The following is a 12987-nucleotide window of genomic DNA, read 5'->3' as shown; positions in this document are numbered from 1 at the left end:
TATAAATACATAATGAGCAAGAGAATAACTAAGGAAAGCGTAGGGCATATTAGAGACCATAAAGATAACCTATATGTGGAGGCAGAAGATGTGGGTATGGTTCTTAATGAATACTCTGCATCTGTCTTCATAGAAGAGAGGGATGATTCAGACATTGTAGTTAAGAAGGAGGAAAGTGAAATATTAGATGGGATACACATAGAAAGAGAGGAAGTATTAAATGTTTTAGCATCTTTGCAAGTAGATAAATTGCCAAGCCCGGATGAAATGTATCCCAGGCTGTTAAGAGAGACAAGGGAGGAAATAGCGAAGGCTCTGACCATCATTTTCCAATCCTCTCTAGTTACAGATGTAGTGCCAGGGGACTGTTGATGTTGTGCCATTGTTTAAAAAGGGAGAAAGGGACAGACCAAGTAATTACAAGCCAGTCAGCCTAACCTCGGTGGTGGGAAAATTATTGGAAAAAATTCTGAGGGACAGTATAAATCGTCATTTAGAATGTCACAGATTAATCAAGGACAGTCAGCATAGATTTGTTAAGGGAAGGTCGTGTCTGACTAACTTGATTGAATTTTTTGAAGAGGTAACAAGGAGTGTCAATGAAGGTAGTTTATTTGATGTAGTCTACATGGATTTTAGCAAGGTCTCATATGGCAGGCTGGTCAAAAAAGTAAAAGCCCATGGGATCCAAGGGAAAATGGCAAGTTGGATCCAAAATTGGTTCAGTGGCAGGAAGCAAAGGGTAATGGTCGATGAGTGTTTTTGTGACTGGAAGGCTGTTTCCAGTGGCGTTCCACAGGGCTCAGTACTAGGTCTCTTGCTTTTTGTGGTATATATCAATGATTTAGACTTCAATGTATGGGGCACGATTAAGAAGTTTGCACATGATACAGAAATTGGCCGTGTGGTTGATAGTGAGGAAGATAGCTGTAGACTACAGGAAGATATCAATGGACTGGTCAGGTGGGCAAAAAAGTAGCAAATGGAATTCAATCCAGAGAAGTCTGAGGTAATGCATTTGGGGAGGGCTAACGAGGCAAGGGAATACACTATAAATGGTAGGATACTGAGAAATGTAGAGGAACAGAGGGACCTTGGAGTGCATGTCCACAGATCCCTGAAGGTAGCAGGACAGGTAGATAAGGTGGTTAAGTAGGCACATGGGGTACTGTCCTTTATTAGCCAAGGCATAGAATATCAGAGCAGAGAGGTTATGCTAGAACTGTATAAAACACTAGTTAGACCACAGCTAGAGTACAGTGTACAGTTCTGGTCACCACAATAGAGGAAAGGTGTGATTGCACTAGAGAGGGTGCAGAGGAGATTTGCGAGGATGTTGCCAGGACTAGAGAATTTTAGCTATGAGGAAAGATTGGATAGGCTGTTTTATTTTTCTTTGGAACAGAGGAAGCTGAGGGGAGACTTAATTGAGGTGTATAAAATTAGGACATGGCTGCTGCCAATGACATAAAGTTTTTGCGCAAACGCAGTTCCAATGGTTTGTTGGTTATTCTTGCTGGACTTCGTAGGCAGCAGTCACTCTAATATATTAATGTGGTTTGATCATGAAATAAATCATCAAAAATTATTAGAAGTAAAGATACTCGTGGTTTCCAGTAATTTCTAACGCGTTTCCGGTTGCCGATGTGGTGATTAGATGGTGGGGTCCGACTCGGCTCTGGGTTCCTCACGTGTAGCTGGTGGGCCTGAGAAGCGAAAGCTCCTGGAGGTTGTCAACAATCAGCATCCACCGAGCTTTAAATTTAATTAATAATAGACATGGCTGATGATGGCTTAATGTTAAATATTACCAACAAAAGATCGCGGAAACTGAATTTGCGCTGGACGTAATTTGCGCTTGAAATTCTGCGATTTTTTTGCACTGGATTGGCCTATTTTGGGTGAATCGCGCTGAAAAAAACAGCGCAACCTAGCAGGAACTCCAGACCTTTAACTTAAGTCTCCTTCTACCTGAAATGTGTTAAACGTTTGGCTGTGTTATCCTATAATGTTTAAGATATGGTATGGAGTTGTGAAGATGAGAATAGTACCAACGGCTGATTTGGATTATAGTGAGGAAGATTTGTGCAGAGTCTGCCTCGCTCACTCGGCTTCCTTAATCTAGACCCAGTGGCAAGACAGAGTCTAGACGGCTGGAGATGAAGTCAGAGTTAGTGGATGGCCTACAGTACCTGGTGACCTCCGCTATTCACACAGCTTTGCTACTCTACCCTGCCAGTTGGAAAAATTAGCATATCTACTGGGTCTGTGGTCCACCACAGTAGACTTTGTGCACTAGAAAGGGAGATATCCTTTCAAGGATAACCGCCCAAGTACCCAAACTATCTAGTTTAGCCTACAAGCTGACACAGTTGCCTAGGGTGTGGCCATCACCATCCACAAGTGACTACTAGGAGCCATAGGTGAAAGATTTTTGCAACATTGAAGACCAAAGATGGGAATCCATCAACAGCGGATGTGGCTGACTCCTAGTCAAAGGTGCTACTCCTAATGCTATACTTTACACCCTAGGGTATTTACGTAATATGGGAATTACACACAATTTAGGGCTTCATTCCGAGAAGTTAACATCTGCTAATACTGTTGTAGAACCGTGCAAGTTTACACCACAGAAGGAGGCCATTTACCCATCATGTCTGTGCCAGCAGTTTGTTAAAGACATCTAAAACTAAACGACCTGCCATGCTCTCTCTCCACAGCCCTGTTATCATCCTCTGCTTCAAATGTTTATCTGCTCTTCTGTTAAAAGATGCAATGATCTCTGACTCAACTTCTGTCTATGGCAAAGAGTTCCATGCTCTAACAACTCTCTGCATAAACAAGTTCCTGCTAACCTCTCTTCACGTTTTTAATAACAATTTAAAATTTATCATCACTTACTACACAATCAGAGGAAATAGCCTTTCCCTATGACCCTATCAAAACCCTTCATGATTTTAAAAAGCTCTATTAAACTCTTCATAGCCTTCTCTGCACCAATGGAAACAGTCCTCATATCTCAAGCTCTCCTGATAACGACAGTTTCTCATTCCTAGTATCATTCTGGTGGATCTACCGAATGCATCTATTTTAATATCCTCCTTCAATGCAACAAAGTCCCAAACCAGGTTAAACTTGTAATGTATAAGATGTGAGTCCTGTAATGTATATACCTTTAAGGAGGGAACTATTTTTTACAGCTCATGTATACTGCAGTACCGGTAGTGACCACACCTGTATATAACACTGAGTAGTAATCTGTACAGATCAGTTGCAGTGTGAGCCACGTTGAGTAAACACCTGTTGTACCGTTCTCCGCAGTCTGTGTCTTATTATACACGGACGCAACATTGGCGACGAGCAAGTTCGAACCTACCTGCAACTCTGCATCACCTCCCGGGGATTCATTCCTGGAGATCAGTGGATTGGAGGTCAAGGCCAGAGACTCAGGCGTCGACCATGGGCAACTGCCCAGTCATCCAGCAGAGACTCGAGAATTGAGGGGGAGGCTGTCGAGAGCCAGGCTTGGCTTTCCAGTCGAGGTGGTCCAGCGAAACGGGCTGGCAACAGGTAGTGCGCAGACCCTTCCTGGACAGCGGCGGGCTAGAGCCCGACCGAGTGGCACAGCAAAGGGCCGAGCAGCGTCGACGGGGGAGAGAGAGAGAGGGCAGAGCGCACAGGGCGCAGCCGGTGTTCAGGGGCCGAGCAGCGTCGGCGAGAGGGAGAGAGAGACGCGCAGAAACCCGCGAGGCGCCGCCATTGCCACGAGGACCGCCGAGAGCGGCGTTGGCAGCAGCGCAGGAGAAGCGCGCGAAACCTACAGGGTGTCGCTATTGCCACGAGAACCGCCGGGAGCGGCGTTAGCAGCAGCGGGGGAGGAAGGAAAGCGCGGGAGATGCCATTTTAAGCCATTGGGAGACGCCATTTTAAACCACACCCAAAATGCCGAAGAGTGGCAGTATCACCGCATTTGACAATGAAGTCGAAGATTGGACTACATATGTCGAACGAATAGAGGTGTACTGCTAGGCAAATGAGGTGTCAGATGACAAGAAAGCATCGGTATTGTTAAATTTAATGGGTGCAAAGACGTATGGTTTATTACGAAATCTAGTAACCCCAACGAAGCCAATGGAAAAGAGTTTTGAAGACATAGTAACGATACTTAAGGAACATTTAAACCCCACACTGCTGCTGATAGCAGAAAGATTCAAGTTTCACAAACGGAACCAGCATAAGGATGAAAACAATGCTGATTATTTAACAGATCTGCGCAAACTATCGAAACACTGCCAGTTTGGAGCGGGACTGGCAGATACCTTAAGGGACAAGTTTGTGTGTGGGTTTCAAAGTGAAGGAACCCAGAAACGGCTTTTATCTGAAAAGGACCTTATGCTGGAAAAGGCTTTCAGCATTGCGGTATCATATGAAGCAGCAGCACAGGGCGCTGCAGAGATACAACAGAGACTGCAAGAATATGGCACAAACGAAATGTCATATGGAACAGAGAAGTGCTATCGCTGCGGCAGAACAACACACAACTAGAATGATTGCTGGTTCAAAGACAAAGGCCTAGAAATTCAGTTGCGTTCGCCAGCCGTTAACGCCATAAGAGGGGTAGATTTCCAGCGCTAGGCACTTAGCGCCCGGGCGCAGGCCGATCTGTGCCTACACCCAACTTCAGTTGACATTTAGCGCCGGCGCAAAGTGTTTGCGCCCGCTCAGCTGCGCGCGCAGCTTATGACGTCATTTCGTCGTGCAACGCTGTTTGTGCGCCCCAAACCGGAAATTCAGTGGCGCCCGCCCAATGTGGGCATGGCGCTGTTAAGAACTGTGAAGTGGAACGCAGCAGAGGCCCTGCGGGCCTCGGGGAGCGCTAATTAAAGGGCACTTACACTGAACTATAAAGGCCAGCCATTTTGCTGCAATGACTTTAGTGCTTTGGATTTCTGGACAGAGACCAAGGAACAGACCTTACTGATTTGGGACAACATAGGAGAGGTATTTTTGGCTTCTGGCCAGAGCTTTGAAATTTGACTCATTGTGATTTCACTGTTTGCAAGTTTATTATGGGGGCTGCATGGGGTTCCAACCCTCAGTTCCAGCATTATGTGCGAAGGGCTCGCAGACGCTGTGTGAGAGGGCCAGCCATGCCTAGACGCAGAGGGGCCATCAGGCGTCGGCAACGTAGGCCTTACCCACTCAGGGAATACCGGCAGCAGGTGTCCTATCTCACCATGACTGCCGCGCATTGTGTTAAGAGGCTGCGCTTCAGAAGGGAGGTGGTTGCAGAGATCTGCCAGCTACTTCACAGAGATCTGCGTCCACAGCTGATGTGCAGGACGTCTCTGTCGGCGGAAGTGAAGGTCACGGTGGCTCTGAACTTTTATGCAAGCGGCTCCTTCCAAGCCGCTGCTGGGGACATAGCGAACATATCCCAGTTCGCCGTGCATCACTGCATCCGGCAGGTCACCGATGCCCTTTTCACAAGGAGACACCAATTCATCTCCTTCCCCATGACCCTGGAGAGGCAGGAGCAGCGTGCAGTCGGATTTGCGAGGATCGCGGACTTCCCCATGGTGCAGGGCGCCATTGACTGCACGCATGTGGCTTTGCGGGCACCTATCGACAATGCCAAGGATTACCGCAACCGGAAGGGCTACCATTCCCTCAATGTACAGCTGGTGTGTGACCACAGGCAGCGCATCCTAGCTGTCAATGCCCGCTTTCCAGGAAGCAGCCACGATGCATTTATCCTGCGCCAGACTACTGTGGCTGACATGTTCGAGGCACAGCCTCCACCAAGGGGATGGCTTATCGGGGACAAGGGCTACCCTTTGTGTACATGGCTCATGACCCCGCTCCGCGCGCCCAGGACCCCTGCGGAGGAGGCATACAACGAAAGCCATCAAGCCACAAGGAACATCATAGAGCAAACGATTGGCGTCCTCAAGCAACGGTTCCGCTGCCTGGATCATTCCGGCGGATCTCTACAGTATTCGCCGGATAGAGTCTCCCAGTTCGTCGTCGTTTGCTGCATGCTGCACAACCTGGCTATCCGCAGGACTCAGGCACTGCCACCTCGCGTTGGACCACCACCTCAGGAGGACGAGCAGGAGGACCATGAGGAGGAGGAGGAGGAGGAGGAGTACCAGCCCAGGAGGGAGCCACAAGGTCCAAGGGCCGTCTGCCGGTGGCTTATTGAACGACACTTCTAGGCCCCCGTCAGGGAATGGCTTGTGGCAATGAACGCACCTGAATGCAGCCGCTCCGCAAGCCCTCAGCCGGTTAACGCAACAACCACTTGAAACATGACACCTGGACAAGCTGAATAAATAAAAAGCTTTATTTAACAAACTCAGGGCCCTTCCCACATGAAACAGAAAAACAGACAAGACCCCCAAAAGACAGTCAAAAACATATCTCACTCCCACAACCTGGGGAGGAATAACAAAAATCGTCCATCCAATTGGCCTTCATCCTCGGCCTTACCAAAATAAGCCCCCCCCCTCCAGAACACAAACACCCCCATATAAAAAAAACAGTTGGCAACACACTCTACTTGGTGTGCCGAGAGGGCGAGACCTTGTGCAGGCTTCTCCGGCCCCTGCCCAACCTGTTGCTCTGCCTCAACCTGGGCCCTGTGGGTGTTGCAAGGCTGGGGGAAGGCTCCTGAGGGGCACAATGCGTGACGGCAGATGCCCTTGGGGGTCGGCCTAGACGAGGCCGGCCCTGGAGGGGCCGGCTGCTGACTGCTGCAGCTGTGGCTGGCCAGCATCAGTCTCTCCAGCAGCTCGTCGCACCTTGGCTGGGGGAGTGGCAGTGGCGGCTGCAGCAATGGGGGCAAGCTGGCTGATGCCAGGCGCTCGCTGGTCGCCAGAGACACTGGCACTCGGCCGGGCTGGCACTGCAGCAAGCGCAGCAATCTGGTGAAGGCCAGACCGCTGTGCTGCAGCAGGGCGGCGGGTGCCCTGGCGATGCTTCCGTGACACAGCGAGTGTGGCAGAAGTGAGTGCGCGAACTGCCCTGGTCTGTGCCCGCATCAGATCAGCCAGTGTCTGGACGGCACCACTCATGAACTCGCGACTCGCGTCCTGTGCTGCCGTGAGTTGGTCGACACCCCTGGCCTGCGCTGCCGCGAGTTGCTCGACACCCCTGGCCTGTGAGTCCCCGAAATTGGCCACACTATGAGCCAGGGACTCAATGGCCTGAGGCAACTGTCCCACAACCCCCATGAACTCGTTGTGGCGCCGCTCCGAGGCCACGGACATTTCATCAAGGAGGCGCACCTCCTGGGCGAGGACCGTCTCCGGACTGGAGGGCGGACTCTCCCTCTGGGGAGAAGGCCGCCGAGCTGCCCGACCCTTCCTGCGTGCCTGGACGCCACTGGGCCCAGCAACTGCCCTCCCCTGCAACACTTCCCCCCTCTGGGGAGAAGGCAGCCGTGCTGCCTGACCCTTCACGCGTGCCTGGATGCCACTGGGCCCAGGAGCTACACCCCCCTGCAACACTTCCCCCTGGCTCTCCTCCAGGCAAGACATGTCCCCTCCATTGCCATCCCCTGGTGCGGATGAGGGTTCCCCCGATGTGCCGCCTTCCTCTTGGTCCTCATCGTCCTCCTCTTCCGAGGGACTGGCACTCTCAGCTTCAGGGACCTCCTCCTCACCAGCTGAAAGCAGGAAGGCACAAGAGTAGCTTTAGAGTGAGGACAGGGCGTCAGCGAGGGAGGCATGAGTGGTGCCATTATGCGCATTGGTGGGACAGTGGCAAAGGATGTAGATCTGAAGCGCAAGGGGAACCAGAGAGGTCCAAACGGTCATGTCCTTACCATTGGGTCCCAGCACAGGGTCGGCATCTCCAATAGCAACGGGGCCAGTCACCCGGCCACGCATGAGTCGAGCCACGCTCTCCTCCAGCTGACTGAGCTCCTGGAACTGGGCACGGCCTCCCCCGGTGACAGTCTGGCTCTTCAACTTCCACGCCAGCTTGGCCTGCAAGAGAAAGGACGGCCTCTAAGTACAGTGTGGTGCCCTGTTGTTGTGTGCACTGCCTCCCATGGTCGAATAGCTTGGCCAGTGTGTTAAGTGCAGAGAGTGCTATTGATGATCATGCCAGTGCCATAGCTGCGGGAGGAGGGCTGGCCATTAGGCCTTTGAGGTCCCTTTGCCCATAATGTGAGGTGCACATGCAAGGATGAGGAGGACACTGGAAAGGGTACTCACCCTGACCAACCGACTGAGGTCGTTGTACTTCTTGCGGCATTGGTCACCAGTCCTGGGGACATCGCTGTTGGCTGACACCCTCTGGGCGATTTCCCTCCAGGCTCTCCTGTACTGCATCCTGGGAGCCTTCTTGCCACTGTCCGGGCACAAGATCTCTCTGTTCTTTTCCAACCCCCTAAGCAGCACCCTCAAAGCATGCTCTGAGAAGCGCTGCGCTCGTTCACGGGCCTTCTGCATGGCTTCAGGCGCTATTTGGGTCCACCAGCAGTGTTCAGGCCTAGCTGCAGGGCTCCACTATCCAGGGCGTGGCTGCAGACAAAGTCGACCCTTCCCCCTTTAAGAGCTGGCCGGCGTCAGGGTGTCTGCTGTCAATCAAAACATGACCGCACCTGCGCTGCGCCCGGCCTCGGCGTTATCAGTCCGCACCGCCAGCTTAGTGCCTAAAGATAGGAGTGCAACGCCAGTTTCAGCGCTCGCCCAAACTCCTTGGCCAAAGCTACTGAATTTCGGCGAAGTGGCCTCCACTTTCCGGCGGGCGCTAACTTTAGCGCCCGCCCGACTTTACCGCCCCAAAAGTGGCTATACTGAATTTCTAGGCCAAAGTGTGCAGACAGTGTGGAAAAGTAGGACACATAGCACAAGTCTGCAGGTCGGGAAAGAAAACCAGCAATAAGAAACCTACCAAAGGAAAGTACAAGAAGGTACATAAGATGACGGAGAATAGTTCAGACGAACAAAAGAGTGATAACGACTCCGAAAGCAGGGAACTGAGTTGTCTGAAACTACATAATGTGATCACAACGGAGGATCACCGAACCATTTGGGTCACTCTCAAGATAGCAGGAGTCCAGGTAAAGATGGAATTGGACACAGGATCAGCCCTAACAGTCATAAACCGACGGGACTACGAGCGGCTATTCTCACACATACCCTTGAGAGACACAAAAATTATTTTGAAGACATACACGGGGCAAAAAGTCTACCCCAAAGGAAAAATAAGGGTGACCGTTATATATAACGGTAAGGAAACACCAAAACTAGACCTGTATGTATTGCAAGATGGAGGACCACCATTACTGGGACGTGAATGGATCCGGAAAATACAACTGGATTGGCATTCCATACAGGCACTGACTGTGGCTGACAAAAAGGATGACGACGTCACACCTGGGCGACTGTCAAAAATCCTAACTGACGCGAAAGAAGTGTTCCAGCAAGGACTCGGAACACTAAAAGGCATGACAGCGACGATTAAAATTGAAGAAAACGCAAGCCCAAAATTTTTTAAGGCCAGACCGTTACCTTATGCGATCCGCCCAGCCGTCGAAGCAGAGCTGGAGAGTCTGGAACGTTCAGGTGTACTGTCCAAGGTAGACTGGAGCGAGTGGGCTCCACCCATCATCCCTGTGATGAAAAAGTCATTGAGCAGCACGCCTGGGGAACCAAGGAAGGTTCACATCTGTGGGGACTTTAAGGTAACAGTGAACCCGATCCTTCACACCGTACAATATCCACTTCCGCAGTTTGAAAATATTTTCGCCTCGCTATCTGGAGGGACACGCTTCACTAAGATTGATCTGGCCCAGGCGTATCTGCAAATGGAGGTAGAAGAAGCATCAAAAAAATACCTCACAATCAACACCCATAAAGGTCTCTACCAATACCGAATGGCCTACTCCTGTTCCTATCTTCTATGTTTCTATGTTAATACAACCAGCTGGTATTCGGGGTAGCATCAGCTCCGGCTATTTGGCAGAGGGCAATGGAACAAGTCCTGCAAGGGATCCCAGGGACCCAGTGTTATTTGGACGACATCCTGGTCACGGACGAAAATGGCAGTGATCAGCTTGCCAACCTGGAGCAGGTGCTCACTAGATTGCAGGAATATGGGCTCCGAGCTAACCACCCCAAATGCGAGTTTTTTAGAAAACAGATCTCGTATTGTGGCCACGTTATCGATAAAGAGGGGTTACATAAGTCCCCAGAGAAGATTGAGGCAGTAGTCAAGGCTCCAGCACCGGAAAATGTGTCACAACTGAGGTCGTTCCTCGGGCTGGTAAACTACTACCATAAGTTCTTGCCAAATTTGTCTACAATACTACACCCACTGAACACCCTACTGCAAACTGGGGTGCCATGGAAGTGGAGTGACGAATGTAGACGAGCTTTCCAGAAGAGCAAAATACTAATCACATCGAAAGAGGTATTGGCCCATTACAACCCGGATTACCAATTCAGTTGGCATGTGATGCGTCACCCTACGGCATTGGAGCGGTGCTGTCGCACAAATTCTCGGACGGCTCAGAGAGGCCAATAGCCTTTGCGTCACGATCGCTAACCTCAGCCGAGCGTAACTACGCCCAGATTGACAGGGAGGCCCTCAGCCTAGTGTGGGGAGTGAAAAACTTCAATCACTATCTGCACGGGCAGAAATTCACCTTGCTGACTGATCACCAGCCTCTTGTCTCCATTTTTAATCTGAAGAAGGGCGTTCCGGTGATGACTGCGCAACGACTACAAAGATGGTCACTTTTTCTAGGGGCGCACCACTATGAGATTGAATATAGGGGCACGAAACAGCATGGAAATGCTGATGGGCTATCACACCTGCCACTGCCTACTGCGGAGGAAGCACCAGCAGTGGATCCTGTCAAAATATTCCATTCGACTATAGTTGAATACCTACCGGTAACTAACGCTTGTATCGAAAAGGAAACCCGAAATGACCCGACACTGTCTCGGGTATATGATTTGACGGTGAAGGGATGGCCAGCACATGGCGACTCACTGTTGTCAGCATTCTTGACAAGGAGAGAACAGCTGTCAGTGTGCCGGGGGACCTTGATGTGTGGATCCCGAGTGGTAATTCCACCCAAGTTAAGGGATAGAGTGCTCAATGAGCTTCATGAGGGTCATCTGGGAGGGGTAAAAATAAAAGCCTAGCCAGGGCTTATGTGTGGTGGCCGGGAATCGATAAACAAATCGAGGACCTGACCAAGAGCTGCTCAGGATGCCAGAAAGTCCAAAATGCACCACCACAGGCCCCTCTACACCCATGGGAGTGGCCCTCATCTCCATGGCAACAGGTGCATATTGATTTTGCTGGTCCATTCATGGACTCAATGTTTTGAAAAGCCGTGGATGCGCACTCGAAATGGCCTGAGGTCATCAAAATGTCCTCCACCACCACGGAGAAAACTATTGCAGTCCTACGGACCATTTTTGCCAGGAATGGCTTGCCAGAACAGATTTGCTCCGACAACGGACCACAGTTTGTGTCCGAAGAGTTCCGGAGGTTCTTGAAAAAGAATGGGGTAAGGCATTACACATCTGCCCCGTATCATCCAGCCACAAATGGATTGGCTGAGAGGTTCGTACAAACCTTTAAGAAGGCAATAAAGGCTATGTACAATGACAACATTCCGCTGCAGCACAAGGTGGAAAATTTCCTGTTCGCCTACCGGAATGCGACACATGCAGTCACCAACCAGGCCCCAGCCATGATGTTCTTTAACCGAAGGTTAAGATCTCGCCTGGATTTGCTCAGACCAAACGTACGAAGAGATGTTGAGAGTAAGCAATTCCAGCACATCCATGAGAAGCCAACAAGGAGCTTCAATGTAGGACAACCAGTCTTGGCCCACGACTACCGAACAGAAAAATGGCAGCCAGGAACGATATGCACACGGCAGGGCCACTAATGTACACAGTGGACGTTGGGGAGAGCATCGTGAGATGCCATGCTGACCAGATCCTAGAGTCACAGGAACAAGTCAACCCCATGCCTCGCCCATACGTACCTGGTGGTGAACTCGACGTACAGGTCGCATCTACCCCAGAAACAGTAGCATCGGAAGCTGATGAACCAACCGACGACAGGGGGCCAGAATCGCCTCCGCACCAAGAGCAAGACACTCGGGAAAGGCGCTATCCAGAAAGGATCAGGAAGCCTCCCCAAAGACTGAATATATAAATAGACTATTTTCAGCCAATGTTGTATGTTAAAAGTGTTAATTGTAATTAGTTTGATATTTAATTGTTAAATGAGTGTTATGGTACTGTTAATCTAAAAGGGGAGGAATTGTAATGTATATACCTTTAAGGAGGGAACTCTTTTTTACAGCTCATGTATACTGCAGTACCAGCAGTGACCGCACCTGTATATAACACTGAGTAGTTATCTGTACAGATCAGTTGCAGTGTGAGCCACGTTGAGTAAACACCTGTTGTACCATTCGCCGCAGTCTGTGTCTTATTATACATGGACGCAACAAGTCCGAACAGTTCTCCCTCATGGTTCAGAACTCTTCGCCAAGTAATGGAAGAAACTCCCCAGGGCCACGTGAAGATTCAAAACCAAACTCTGTTGATTTGAGGCAAAAAGCAGAAATGATTGCAGGGAGGGTGGGCTCTGGTCTACATTGATTTGTCACAGAGTACCCTGCGAATGGAAGCAGCATCACAGCAGGCATGTCTCTTTTAAAAATCCCTTCACATAAGGACTTGGATTAAGTCCCTCCAAGGCCAGGATGTTTCCTCTGTAGTGCAGTGCTCAGAATTGTACACAATAGTCAAGGTGGATGGGTTGGTGCTTTTTATAAATGATCTCTTCTTGGGACTTGTGTTTATTTCCTCAAACTACAGGCAAAAAATTTGGGGGCTTTACGCCACCCGTTACCATCAGCTGGTGGTGGATCCCGTGGTATCCTTCAATTTCATCGTCTTGGTAGCGCTGCCAGTAAGTATAAGCACCCTGCAAAAAAAA

Source organism: Somniosus microcephalus, chromosome 6 (assembly GCF_052327205.1).
Source record: "Somniosus microcephalus isolate GS21.2 chromosome 6, FLI_Smic_1.0, whole genome shotgun sequence".
Lineage (NCBI taxonomy): Eukaryota > Metazoa > Chordata > Chondrichthyes > Squaliformes > Somniosidae > Somniosus > Somniosus microcephalus.
The sequence above is the reverse complement of the archived record's forward strand: the minus strand, read 5'-3'. Positions refer to the sequence as shown.